The sequence below is a fragment of the Macrobrachium nipponense genome, chromosome 37 (genome assembly GCF_015104395.2).
Source record: "Macrobrachium nipponense isolate FS-2020 chromosome 37, ASM1510439v2, whole genome shotgun sequence".
In the NCBI taxonomy this organism is placed as follows: Eukaryota; Metazoa; Arthropoda; class Malacostraca; order Decapoda; family Palaemonidae; genus Macrobrachium; species Macrobrachium nipponense.
In genome coordinates this window covers 33115462-33130461 of record NC_061097.1, presented here as the reverse complement: position 1 = coordinate 33130461, position 15000 = coordinate 33115462, and the positions used below count along the sequence as shown (strand labels likewise).

General features: G+C 34.6%; 1 protein-coding gene across 1 annotated transcript in view; it reads left to right on the top strand.

The window, feature by feature from the left end:
- LOC135209091 (potassium channel subfamily T member 1-like) overlaps positions 1-15000 on the top strand; it is a 695006-nt gene that overhangs the window by 117640 nt on the left and 562366 nt on the right.

The following is a 15000-nucleotide window of genomic DNA, read 5'->3' as shown; positions in this document are numbered from 1 at the left end:
AGGGACGTTTTAAAAGTATCTGCTTTAGACTTACTACAGTTACAAAGTACTTATGCTTTATGCCATTCTTAAACTAATGATCCTGAAGTTCCTATTGACAGTTTGGTTAAGGTTCATTTTAGTGAAAGTCCCGTGAATGACTGAACACTGGATATCATTTTGATTTAATTTAAGTGTCACGTTGAAGGAATTTTATATATTTCATAGCACATGAAGAATGGTCTCTGTTTAATATAATTAAAAAATATATATATATACTAGGAGTTTTGTGACAGGACTAGGAAGACCAGTTAATAACGAATATTAATTGTGATATTGTTAGAGGGAAATATGTAGTCATATATCTTTTCACCTCGAAATAAAAACATTAATATTTATTTCACTCATTAGATTCATCAGAAAATCCCTTTCTTGGTAAACTGTAATTAGTTACAGTTTGTCTTATCCGTTGCGTTACAGCCATTCTTTGGTCCCTAGGTGCAGTACTTTATGCCTTTTCATTCTCTTCTGTTCCCTTTGGCTGTCTACCACTGAGCTGCTCAACTTCTTCAACTTTATTTTGCTAGAAGTCTGATCTTTCCATTAATCCAACGGGCATAAGAGAAGTTGAAATCACTTCACTTGAGATAATAATAATAATAATTATAGTAATTGTAGTGATGATAATAATAATGACAGTACTTTTCAGCACCAAAGAACATCACAAAATAACTACCAACATTTTTAATCAGCGAAAACAGACTTTCTGTGAAACCTCACGCGGTAAATTAACTTAGGGACCAGAAGTAATTGTCTATATTTTTCGGAAGAAGAAGAAGAAAATAAACAGACAGGCCAACTCACGATATAAATATACCTTGACTTCGGAACAGTTACCAGTTAATGAAGTATCTGGCAAAGATCTGGGGGTGGAAATAGGAGGTGCCTTTCGGAGAATGATGTGTGAGAGAGAGGAGGGAACCTCTTCGAGGTAAATGGAACTCGAGATGGAAATGGAATGTTGGAGAGAGAGAGAGAGAGAAAGAGAGAGAGAGAGAGAACTGTGGAACTCGAGTTGGAAATGATATGTTGGCGTGGGGAGAGAAGAGAGAGAGAGATGAGATGAGATGAGATAACTGGGGAACTCGAGATGGGAAAGGAATGTTGGAGAGAGAGAGAGAGAGAGAGAGAGAATATGGGATATCTGTGGTACTCGAGTTGGAAATGATATATTTGTGTGGGGAGAGAGAGAGAGAGAGAGAGATATGACTGTTTCAATTCCTCCATTTCAGGACTGGTGTAGGATCTCTCTCTCTCTCTCTCTCTCTCTCTCTCTCTCTCTCTCTCTCTCTCAGTGTGCTGAGGTAATACAAGATTTGAGAAAAGATACAAGAATTTTTTGTTCAACATGTCTATCATGGATAGACAATGTTATTAAATCAAGATTGAATGTACAAAATAGTTGAGGATGAAGAAGAAGAGGAAGAGGAAGAAAGAAGAAGAAAAATAAGAAGGAGAAAACGGAAGAGAAGTAAACAAAAATGAAATGACAGAAAAAAATAAGGAAAACAAAGAACAAGATAAAAGTATGGATGCAGAGATACTCATTGATACTACATATGAGGCAATAAAGCAGCATACCTACGAAGAAATAAATTACGATATGACAACAGAAAAGCAAATCCCGAAGAGGCTCTACCCAGATCTATACAATGACGGGAAAGAGGAAAAAATAGACAAGAAAGACAAAATCTGCAACCTTTTGAAAAGAGGGAATTGCAGATTTGGAGAAAGATGTTACTACAAACATCCTAAGATATGTCAAAACTATAAAATATATGGTAAATGTGCATACTTAGATGGATATGGGGATGATTGCAGAGATCTGCATCCAAAAATATGTAAAAACCTAAAAGAAGGAAAAGGATGTAAGTTCGACAAAAAATGCAAATATATGCACCCTGTAGCCATGAATCATAATCAAATAAATAACCAACCAAGTAATAAAATCCAAAATAAGAAAGAAACAAATAAAGAGAGAAATCAAGAATATCAGGTAAAAGAGAAAAGCAAACCACCAATGAGATATGCAGAGGTAAGTCAGCAAAAAATTTCAAAGCATCAGCTCCGAAATTCTACTCAAGAGATAATAACTGTATTTATTATGCAAGAGGATATTGCAGAAACGGAGAAAATTGCAGATTCAGACACAAAATGAATAATTATGATGAAGGAAGATCAAATATTATGGAAAAGTTGGATTTTTTAATGTCAGAATTTCTGGAAATGAAAAAAAGAACAACATACCAGAACAGAAAGAGACATGGGAAAATCCTTATTACTACCAATATTAAATGAAGGAGAAAACACGCAAACCATCATAGTGATGAATGCGCAGGGTTTAGTTACGAGTAACTCAAAAGAAAAATAGAGTACTTAGAAGAACTAACCCAAAATGAAAAGAAAATAGATATAATGAATATAAGTGAAACCTGGTATTCCAAGAGACTGGGAATGATGATCAAATAAAGGGTTCCAAACTTATAGATCAGATAGAAAAAATAGGAATCAAGGGGGAACCGCAATATATGGGAAAGACAAAAAACAAGGAAAAAATATATGAGAAATATAGTAACTCAGAATGTGAACTAATAGCGGTAGAATTTGAATCTGAAAAATTGATGAACATAGTAATATATAGACCTCCTAATACTAAAGAGTTTGACTTAATAATTGAAAAATTGGATGATATATGTAGAAATCACAAGGACTGGACTATTCTCCTATCTGGTGACTTCAACTTTCCTTTCGTAGAATGGAAAGAACGAATAGGAGATTGTGGTTGTACTTATACATATACAAAAGAGAGTAATAGTAGTGCAGAAGATAAGAGGCAATTTGAAAAGCTATTAGATATGCTACTAGAATACAACATTCAACAAATAAATCACCTGCCAACAGAAAGGAAAATACTTTAGACCTAGTATTTGTGAACGAGATGAATTATGTTAAAGAAATAATAGTTTATAATGCGAATATTTCACACCATAATGTCATAGAATTAAACAGTTCATTCCAAAGCAAGGGAAAATAGAGATAAGCAAGAAATGAAAAAGTGGGAAGGATATGGAAAATACAACTTCTACAGTAAAAATATAAAATGGTCAGAAATTAATGAAGAATTAAACAAAGATTGGGATAACATTTTCGTAAGTGATGACATAAGGGTAAATACGGAGATATTATATAAAATATTGGAGAAAATAGTGGAAAAATATATACCGAAGAAGAAAAGTAAACATCATTCATGCATACCAAGAGACAGAAGGATCTTGTTCCAGAAAATCAGAAAGTGGAAAAAAGGTCTTGCAAAAGAAAAAAATGCATGGAAAGTTATAGAACTAAAAAGTAAGATAGAAAATGCAGAACAAAAGATTATACAATCAAAAGAAAATGAAAAACGGGACTTGGAAGAAAAAACCCTATTAAATATCAAGCAAAACCCCAAGCTATTATACTCATATGCGAAGAAGATGAATAAAAGAAGAATAGAAATAGGCCCTCTGAGAATTGAAGGGAGATTAACGAATGAAAAAAAGGAAATTTGCAACATACTGGCAGAACGATATAAGAGAGAATTCACCCCTAGAATAGATAATGAAGATAATGATATAGAAGTAAGGGATGAAAATAGTGAATATTTAGCTGACATAGATATTAATGAAGCTGATATTGTGCAGGCTATTAATGAAATTAAAATGGAGCTGCTGCAGGGCCTGATGGAATTCCTGCTATTTTGTTAAAGAAAGTAGTTCATTCTATCGCAAAGCCACTTGCAATATTATTAAGACAAAGTGTAGATACAGGCAAGATTTATGATGAGCACAAATTAGCATATATTACCCCTACTTTCAAAAGTGGATCAAGACTAGAGGCAAGTAATTATAGGCCTGTGAGTCTAACATCACATATTATGAAAGTGTATGAAAGGGTAATGAAGAAAAATATTATGAAACATTTAATAAAAAAATAATTTGTTTAATAAAGGACAACATGGTTTCGTACCCGGAAAAAGTACACAAACCCAACTGTTAGTCCACCGTGAGAAACATATTCAAAAATATGAAAAGCGGAAATGAAACAGATGTGGTTTATTTAGACTTTGCAAAAGCTTTTGATAAAGTAGACCATAATATATTAGCGAAGAAAATTAGAAAACACAATATCGTGGATAAAGTAGGAAGATGGTAAAAGAATTTTTACACAAACAGAAAAACAGATAGTTATTGCAAACGACGAGAAATCGGATGAAGCCAAGGTAATATCCTGTGTGCCGCAAGGTACGGTGTTAGCTGCAATACTGTTTGTTATTATGATTGAAGACATAGACAATAATGTTAAGGATTCGGTAGTGAGTAGTTTCGCAGATGACACAAGAATAAGTAGAGAATTACTTGTGATGAAGATAGGAACGCTCTACAAAGAGACCTTAACAAAGTATATGATTGGGCAGAGGTAAATAGGATGGTATTTAACTCTGATAAATTTGAATCAATAAATTATGGAGACAGAGAAAGAAAGCTATATGCATATAAGGGACCTAATAATGAGAACCATCACAAATAAGGAAGCAGTTAAAGACCTTGGTGTGATGATGAATAGGAAACATGTTATGCAATGATCAAATAGCAACTCTGTTGGCAAAATGTAAAGCAAAAATGGGAATGTTGTTACGGCACTTCAAAACAAGAAAAGCTGAACACATGATTATGCTTTATAAAACATATGTTCGTAGTCCACTTGAATATTGCAATATGATATGGTACCCACATATCAAAAGGATATTGCACAAATAGAGAGTGTACAAAGGTCCTTTACAGCTAGAATAGAAGAAGTTAAGGACCTAGACTACTGGGAAAGACTACAATTCTTAAAATTATATAGTCTAGAAAGGAGAAGAGAACGCTACATGATAATTCAGGCATGGAAACAGATAGAAGGAATAGCAGAAAATATCATGGAACTAAAAATATCAGAAAGAGCAAGCAGAGGTAGATTAATAGTGCCCAAAACTATACCAGGATAATGGAAAGCACACAGGACATTAATCCACTACGCACCAGCATCGATAATGGCAGCGTCTATTCAATGCGTTGCCAGCTCATCTGAGGAATATATCAGGAGTGAGCGTAGATGTGTTTAAGAATAAGCTCGACAAATATCTAAACTGCATCCCAGACCATCCAAGATTGGAAGATGCAAAATATACCGGAAGATGTACTAGCAACTCTCTGGTAGACATTAGAGGTGCCTCACACTGAGGGACCTGGGGCAACCCGAACAAGATGTAAGGTCTGTAAGGTAAAGGTCTCTCTCTCTCTCCTTGCCAGTCATAAGAACCACCCTTTGGATCAATTTCCGTATAGAAATCCTCGTCACTTGTCACGTGATCCTTTTAAACAAACGAATCAAGTCGACCGCTGACTAAAATCACGCCTTCATAAACTATTTACACTTCGGATAATTCGCCAATTACGAATGTCGTAATTATCCCTGGGAAGTAATTCAACTTCCGAAGTTATTCGTAATTGTCTGTCGTGGTTAAGGCAAGTTTGTATTGTTGATTTAATTACGAATTTCTTCTTCATTTTATTGTGCGTAAAATCCAAGTTAGTTTTCTTTTAAATCATAACGAACATGAAATCTTTTACGTAATTGTTCGTAATAGCTGCCTTATAAGTAATTACACCACGATAGTTTGAAGAAGTGGGTGCGATGCATAATTCATCATAATTCTAAGAGTAATTATTCAGTGTTCTTAGAATCGTCTCTCCTAGGTTGCTGGTGCGAATTTAATTATAACATTACTTGAAAGGAATGTGACGAGTTATTTTTAAGTAAATTACCTGAAACGTAATTCTAGGTTAATTATTCAGCCTTCTTTGAGTTACATCTTCTTATTCAGAGTTGGTACTGGAATTATAACCTAAAATGATAAGAATTTTATGAACTATTGTGTCAATTACTAACACGAGGAACCATTAAAATATTCAATAATGCTTTTGCTTGTCTGGGAAATATGTATAATTACAGAGTGTCGTTACGATAGAAGGTAGGAAGCGGTTATGTATTAGGAATAAAGTGTTATTATGTATGTTTATTGTTGCACTATGATATTCTTTCGCTAAGCAATCATTGACAGAGATTCCAGGATATTCCAGTTTTCTCCAGTATATGTGTATGTATATGTGTGTGTATATATATATATATATATATATATATATATATATATATATATATATATATATTATATATGTATATATATATATATATACACATATATACATATGTAGATAGGTATAGATAGATTAGTGAATTAGTGCAGCATTCTGTATATGAATTACAAAAATAACCTAGCGATAGATTTTAAAAATGATGAATACAAACTGAAATTACAAAACTGAAATTTTAAATTATGTTCTGAAAGTCTATGAAATGAATATGAAAAAGCCCAATTTGCCATTTAATTATTTATAAACATTTTAGGAAGCATAAGATAATGATTAATCATTAAATTGCATAATAAAACATTCCAAAATGTTATAAATATATAAATATTCTACAAAGCAAACCGTTATAGCCATTCAATTATATATACATCTAGAAATGTTATAAAATAGGGAAGTAGGTCTTGATATATATATATATATATATATATTATATATATATATATATCATATATATATATATATATATATACACAAGTCCATGTTATAAAATATATAAATATTCTACAAAGCAAACCGTTATAGCCATTCAATTATATATACATCTAGAAATGTTATAAAATAGGGAAGTAGGTCTTGAATATATATATATATATATATAATATATATATATATATATATATAATATATATATATACACAAGTCCGCGATATATGTATTCGCAAAGCGTTTGACGAGACTGCCATGAATTCATGTTAACGGTTTTACAACCTGAATAAATAAATTGCCCACTGAGCAAGACCGCTCAAAAAATGGCAAAGTCAACATTTCAAATTCCTATTTTGAACGACCAAAGCAAAATACAGTTACAGGTGCTGTCCAAAGTGGATGATATCTTTTCTAAAGGATTACATCGCACACAAAAAGGGGGCAGTAATCCACTGAGCTGGATTAGTGTGTCACGTTTCAAGCCAGGTTTCGATAAGGGAAAGTGGCTTTAGCTTAGAACCGGTTTTTTTTCGTAAATACATTTGAACAGTATATAAACATTAGTGTTAGGCTTATGATGTAAACTTAAAAAGCAAAGAGTATACAAAATTAATTTTTATTGATTTAATTATTAAGTACATAAATGAAGCTTGGACGTTTATTTGAGGCAGTCATAATGTAAATGGAAAAATATATATATTTAAACAGTATATGAAAATATTAATATTAGTCTTAAGATTTAATCCTAAGAAAGATTATACACAATTATTGTATGTATTTTTTAAATTTGATTATAGAATACATATAGTTATGTTAGGCAATCACAGTGAAAATAAAAAGAAATATATTTTAAGAAATAAAGAATGTACAGAAATACTCTTTGCCATTTTTATTATTCAAGTGCAGTAAGGAGATTTTATGAAACAATCACAAAAATATATTTCATAAAAATGCTTCAAGATTACACTTTCTTTACAGATTTATTTATAGATATTTTATGGATATTTGATATGTACAGATTAGTGTTTATATATTGACAAATGTAAAGCAACGTGAGAAAAACTACTAGATTTGATGAATATCAACTATAAAAATACGCCGAATAACATTTATGCTAAACAACATTTCAAAGGACTTTGTTCAAGAAGCTTTAAACTTTATTTTAAGAAATTTTAGAATAAGATTGTTACTTGGAAGGCGCACTAATAAAAGTATTACCTTAAAGTAACTAGAAATAATGGTTATATCTGAAAGGATTTGGGGATGAACGAGTCGTTAAGATTCAATGCAATTCTTTTAAGAGCTTTTAGCTCACCTGTCTGGAGATGGTCTCAGGACCAGAAAAGAGGACTGCTAATAGCTCTAAGCCCAAAATATAAATAATAATCAATAAAAAAATAATAGTTGTTGCCTGTGGGAGATCAGACTGTCGGTGTTTTAGTTTGTGGGTGTGACAGTATAGGAAAGCTACATAGACTGATGAAAGTGGGCAAAATAGGCAGTGCTCTGTTAGGGTGTGATGGTAAAGAGAGTTACATAGACTGGTGAAATTAGATGACAGTAAGCAAAATTAAAAAAAAGGCTCATTGTAAATGTTGAGTCGTTAAGTGGAGTGTGGTAGGACGGACGTGATGTTGGTGGGTAGAAATTAAAAGAAACTGCAGATACTGGTAATAAGCATGGAAGTGTCTAGAGAGAAGGTTATACTGGTAGGTGATAGAGAAGAGAAGCTACTGTGTGTGGTGAAACATCATGAAAACACAGGGAGAGAAAATGCCGAAGTAGTGATGGCAAGAATAAGATCAGAGGAGAATATATTGTGACAGAAAATGGAAAGATAATGAAGGAATGAGAGTGTCTCATTCATCCAAATATCTGTATACAGGTCAAGGTCACACTGGACCCTTGAGCAAATTAAATAATTGATTCCGGAGATTCCAATTCTCAATTCCGAATTCCAGTTCCAATTCCTTTCACTGTAATTGGATCGAGGTTGTAACATCCAGGCTACCTTTATAACAATTACCACAGGTATTTGGGAACGAATGACGTCATCAGTCATCAGTGACTGTGACGTCATAGATCAATGGTCAACTTGTTTTTAAAGTCAGTTGGTTATTTTAGAGTTTTTTATTCCTTTTTTAGTGGCATATTTTAGGCTCCTAAAAGTAAAATGTTGTTTGTAAGAATTTGTCGAGTTTTTTGTAAATCAGTCTTTTTTGTTAGTTAAAAATGTACCGAGTTGTTTTGGTGAAGTAAAATATATACTAATTGAATTATTATTATTATTATTATATTATTATTATTATTACTACTACTACTACTACTACTACTACTACTACTACTACTACTACTACTGGTGAAACAATAACTACTGTAACTATTATTATTATTATTATTTTTATTATTATTATTATTATTATTATTATTATTATTATTATTATTATAGTTGCAGTATTAGCAGAATTACAGTTAAATGCAGCAACTTCATAATTAAACAATAATATCGATAAGTATCAAAATGATAATGATCGTGATAATATCAATAACATCAGCCACAACAATGACATTAATAGCATGATCATTCTCTCTTAGTTGTTCAGCTTCTTCAACTCGGCCTTACTCGTATTTGTTTCGTGAGTTTGAAAGCATTCTACTTTATATTTATACTTTTGAACTCAGATGAAATTGATATTCCGTGTATTGCATGCTTATTTAACTAATGAAACTTGTGTTATAGTGGTTTCATGGGCATACTTACCGGTCAGAGGTCAAAGGTCAAATATCCTGCATCTTTTTTGTTCTACCTTTCATAATGTATTTTTTATTTGTTTTTATATTGATTATATTTATTCATATTTATTTTGTCGAGTTATTTCAAATTTCCAAATACTCACGTGTAAATGAAAAATTAATGTTTGGGTCATGTGGGGGTCATTTCCTTAAATTTTGTGGTGTATTGAACATGTAAATTTAGTCAGGTTGAAATTGGACAGTTTCCGAAGATCCATTTCTCTGCGAAGTTTAAACCAAGACTGGTGGCCTTCAACTCTCTCGCAGTCAAGTGGGGAGAAACTCGAAAGATGCCTTCGCTCGCCTTGCCAATTTTGGACAATTGCTCTTCTCACAGTTTTGGATAGCCCCCCCCCCCCCCCCCCCCCACTCCCCTCCCCTCCCCCTCCCCCTCCCCCTCCCCACTAGATATATACCCTTCGTTGGGGACCTGTGACACCCCTACTACCTCCCTCTCATGTGTTTGTTTGTGGCGAATTCCGGTGCTGTTTATAAATATTGTCTTTCGTATCTGAAAGAGAGAGAGAGAGAGAGAGAGAGAGAGAGATGGTTTTGGTAATGGGGGTCGCTTAATCAGAAATTCTCTCTCTCTCTCTCTCTCTCTCTCTCTCTCTCTCTCTCTCTCTCTCTCTATATATATATATATATATATATATATTATATATATATATATATTATTTGTTGTTTTTATTTATTTATTTATACACATGCAGACAAACTGTCTCTCTCCGTCACATTGTTTACATGCAACTGGGCACCACCCAGTACAAAAGGCACCTGGCCACCTAACCAGGGATAATAAACCCTTTGATTGAACATCAATGAACATCACACCGGAATGTTATTAACGGTAATGACACCCTAATCTGCCTCTTTGACGTGGACAACGAAACGGTAACGGAATACTTTTGCAGCGCTAGTTAACTGAGCCTTTCATTAAAGCGCTTTGGCTCCCCCTCTTTGTCCTCTGGCGTCCGAAAAACTCTCGGATAATTGAAGCCGTCCGGAGTCTCTCTCTCTCTCTCTCTCTCAGAGAATGGGATTCCTCGCCCCGTGTTAATGACGACGTATTATTAATTTTCAGAAACGTTAATTGTTCATATTTTTTTTTCTTTATTTACCCGCTTTGGTCTAAATTTGTCCACCCAATCCACCTGGCTGGTTTAGTTGCCATTTGGATAAATGTATTTCCGCCTATTCCCGTTATAAATTCAGTCTGAATTATTCGTTATATCATAGGTCATTACAGAACTATCAGCTCCATTCTTAAACATTTCGGTGGATCGTATCCTGTATGAACGATTTCAAAATGCGTAAATAAACGATTGTTATTTGCCGAACTGGCACCTGAAGGGTATATGTGGCTTCTGCCCTTTAAACGAAAACTCACAGGTCGTCAAAGTTCGCTCTCTCTCTCAGTTTAGGCCGATGGTATACTACGTGCTGCTGGCACACTCGTATGGCTGGTGGTGCCGCCTCTGTGTGTCTACGACGCGCATTTATGTGTATTTTCGTTCCGTTTCCGTCGTGCGTATGTCTGTGATTGCGTATCGTCAAGAGTATGCTTTATCCTGACGTCAGCGATTTGGATATCGACATAGGCCTAAGGTAGGGTCTATCGGAGTCATTTTTTTTGGGGGGTGATAGGCTTATCCGTGTGAGTCTTGATTTATATGATAGGATTAGGGTATTTCCAGTCTTGCATGTATAGGGACTAAGGTATTTCAGACTTCTGTGCGCAGGCCTAGGGCATTTCAAACTTGTATGTGTAGACCTAAGATATTTCAGACTTGTATGTGTAGACCTAAGATATTTCAGACTTGTATGTGTAGACCTAAGATATTTTCAGACTTATGTATGTGTGACCTAAGACTAAGATGTTTCAGACTTGTATGTGTAACCTAAGATATTTAGACTTGTATGTGTAAGACCTAAGATCTTTTCAGACTTGTAGTGTAGTACCTAAGATATTTTCAGACTGTATTATGTATGGTGTAGACCTAAGATATTTTCAGACTTTTAGTGTACCTAAGATATTTCATACTTGTATGTGGTAGACCTAAGATATTGCAGACTTGTATGTGTAGACTAAGATATTTCGACTTGTATATCTGTAGACCTGTAATGTGACCTAAAGATTATTTCAGACTTGTAATGTGTAGACCTAAGATATTTCAGACTTGTATGTGTAGACCTAAGATATTTCAGACTTGTATGTATGTATGTGTAGACCTAAGATATTTCAGACTTGTATGTGTAGACCTAAGATATTTCAGACTTGTATGTGTAGACCTAAGATATTTCAGACTTGTATATATGTATGTGTAGACCTAAGATATTTCAGACTTGTATGTGTAGACCTAAGATATTTCAGACTTGTATGTGTAGACCTAAGATATTTCAGACTTTGTATATATTGTATGTGTAGACCTAAGATATTTCAGACTTGTATGTGTAGACCTAAGATATTTCAGACTTGTATGTGTAGACCTAAGATATTTCAGACTTGTATGTGTAGACCTAAGATATTTCAGACTTGTATGTACGCACAGGCCTTAGGCATTCTAAACTTGTGTATAAAGATCCCAGGGTATTTCAGATTTGTATGTTAAGACCTTAGGCATTTTAAACTTGTACTATATAAAGGGCCAACATGTCACCACTATTCTGCTATAATACGTATAGTTCACCTCGCGCACCTAATTTTCATTTTACCAATTCTTATTTTTCAAGAAGTTAATGGATTACCTTTCTCATTTTAAATTATAGTAATTTTTAAAAATAATTTTCAAGGTGGGAGGTACATTCCAAAATCATTTTAAGGATTATCGTCGATGAAATTAATCTCTGGTTAAGTTTATATTATTATTTATTATTATTATTATTATTATTACGTGTGCCCATGAATATCATTACTATCTCCCGGACTATCACTTACACGTCCACACACCCACAGCAACTCACACCTACGCCCCTCCCCCCGAAATACGGGAAAATATAATGAAAAAATGTAATGTTGTTTTCCTAAGCTTCAGATTAATGGACCTACTTACTTATCACCTCTCCGGACTGTTGTTTAGAAAATGGCGTTTGCAAAATGACTAGTTTTACGTTGGTATTTTGTAAAAAGACTGTTTGTGTGATTTTGCCCTAGAAAGGCTGAAATTAATTTTGGGCAAGAGAATGGCCCACCGTGGGAGGGAACGATAGGTCCTCTGGGTTATAGAATGGGAAGGAATGTCTTGTGTATTGTTGCGTTTTTTGTAACTGGAAACGACTTTGTGTGTTTGTGTGCTTGTTTGGTGTGTTTATGTGATTTTACCCCCACGAAAGGCTGAGATTAATTTTGAGCAAATGGACCGGGGCGGTCCTTAATTTATCCAGAGGAAAGAATGTGGTATATACGTATTGTGTTTTGTAACTGAAAGATATAGAGTAGAACTAAGTGTGCTCAGTTTGTACATATTTGTGTATGGTTGTCCAACATACTTTTGGATAAATTTATGTATAATCAAGTATATATTGGACGATCAAACATATGTACTGGGACTATTGTATATATGTTAAGTTTGTTTATATTTATGTATGGTTGCCAAGCCCTACATTTGAACGCTGTGTACATATTTCAGCTTTTGTTTCTTTAAAATTATGTGTAGATGTACGTATATATGGACAGATCATGCATATGTATGGCCATATTTGTATATATGCCTTCCCCCATCAGCATAATATCTCAGCCCAGCCCAGCGTAGTCCCAAGACAAAACATTTAGTTTTGGTCCCAATTGCGAGGAAATACTTCCAAGAAAATACATCCTCCAATTTGTATCCGTCCCTACCCCCGAAAAGAAGAAGAAGAAGAAGAAAGGAAAATAAGAGATCTTTTCTGTTTTGTCAATTTCCGTCGCTATTTGTATTTCCTTGGGATTGAGGAAAGGGACTGAGTTGAATTTATTTTGAGAAATAGGAGATGGCCCCAGGAAAAGCAGTTTAGTATTGTTGTTGTTGTTTGAGATTAAGCTGGCCTTATGCCAGCACGGGCTCTTGCTCGTAGAGCAGCCCGTAGTAGTATAGTAGTTACTGCTTTATTCAGTCTTTGGAATGCTGAGCTTGAAATATAAAGATAATAATAATAATGATAATATTAACAATAATAATAATAATAATAATAATAATAATTTTTTTTCTCTATCACAGTCCTCCAATTCGACTGGGTGGTATTTACAGTGTGGGGTTCCGGGTTGCATCCTACCTCCTTAGGAGCCCATCACTCTTCTTATTATGTGCGCCGTTTCTAGGATCACACTCTTCTGCATGAGTCCTGGAACTACTTCAACCTCTAGTTTTTGCAGATTCCTTTTCAGGGATCTTGGGATCGTGCCTAGTGCTCCTATGATTATGGGTACAATTTCCACTGGCATATCCCATATCCTTCTTATTTCTATTTTCAGATCTTGATACTTATCCATTTTTTCCCTCTCTTTCTCTTCAACTCTGGTGTCCCATGGTATTGCGACATCAGTGAGTGATACTTTCTTCTTGATTTTGTCAATCAACGCCACGTCTGGTCTATTTGCACGTATCACCCTATCTGTTCTGATACCATAGTCCCAGAGGATCTTTGCCTGATCGTTTTCTATCACTCCTTCAGGTTGGTGCTCGTACCACTTATTACTGCAAGGTAGCTGATTTTTCTTGCACCGGCTCCAGTGGAGGGCTTTTGCCACTGAATCATGCCTCTTTTTGTACTGGTTCTGTGCAAGTGCCGGACATTCGCTTGCTATGTGGTTTATGGTTTCATTTTTCGTATTGCACTTCCTACATATGGGAGAGATGTTATTTCCATCTATCGTTCTTTGAACATATCTGGTTCTTAGGGCCTGATCTTGTGCCGCTGTTATCATTCCTTCAGTTTTCTTCTTGAGCTCTCCCCTCTGTAACCATTGTCATGTGTCATCGCTGGCCAGTTCTTTAGTCGGTCTCATGTATTGTCCGGGCATTGGTTTGTTGTGCCATTCCTCTGTTCTGTTTGTCATTCTCCTGTCTCGGTATATTTCTGGGTCTTCGTCTACTTTTATTAATCCTTCTTCCCATGCACTCTTGAGCCACTCGTCTTCACTGGTTTTCAGATATTACCCCAGTGCTCTGTTCTCGATGTTGACGCAGTCCTCTATTCTTAGTAGTCCCGTCCCTCCTCCCTTTCGTGTTATGTATAGTCTGTCCGTATTTGCTCTTTGGTGTAGTGCTTTCTATTCCAAACTCCATCCTGATGTCCCCAGATACAATCCTTACAGTCTGGATTAGGGTATCTATTTCCTTGATGCTCTTACCATACAGCTTATTAATACAGATTATTATTATTATTATTATTATTATTATTATTATTATTATTATATACAGCGCCCTTGAAAGCTATTTTTAATATCCTTGTTCAGTCACTCACCTCATTGCCGAAGGGGATTAGCGTCGTCAGTTCACCTCACACGGTGCACTGTAGGCATTACTAAACAGTG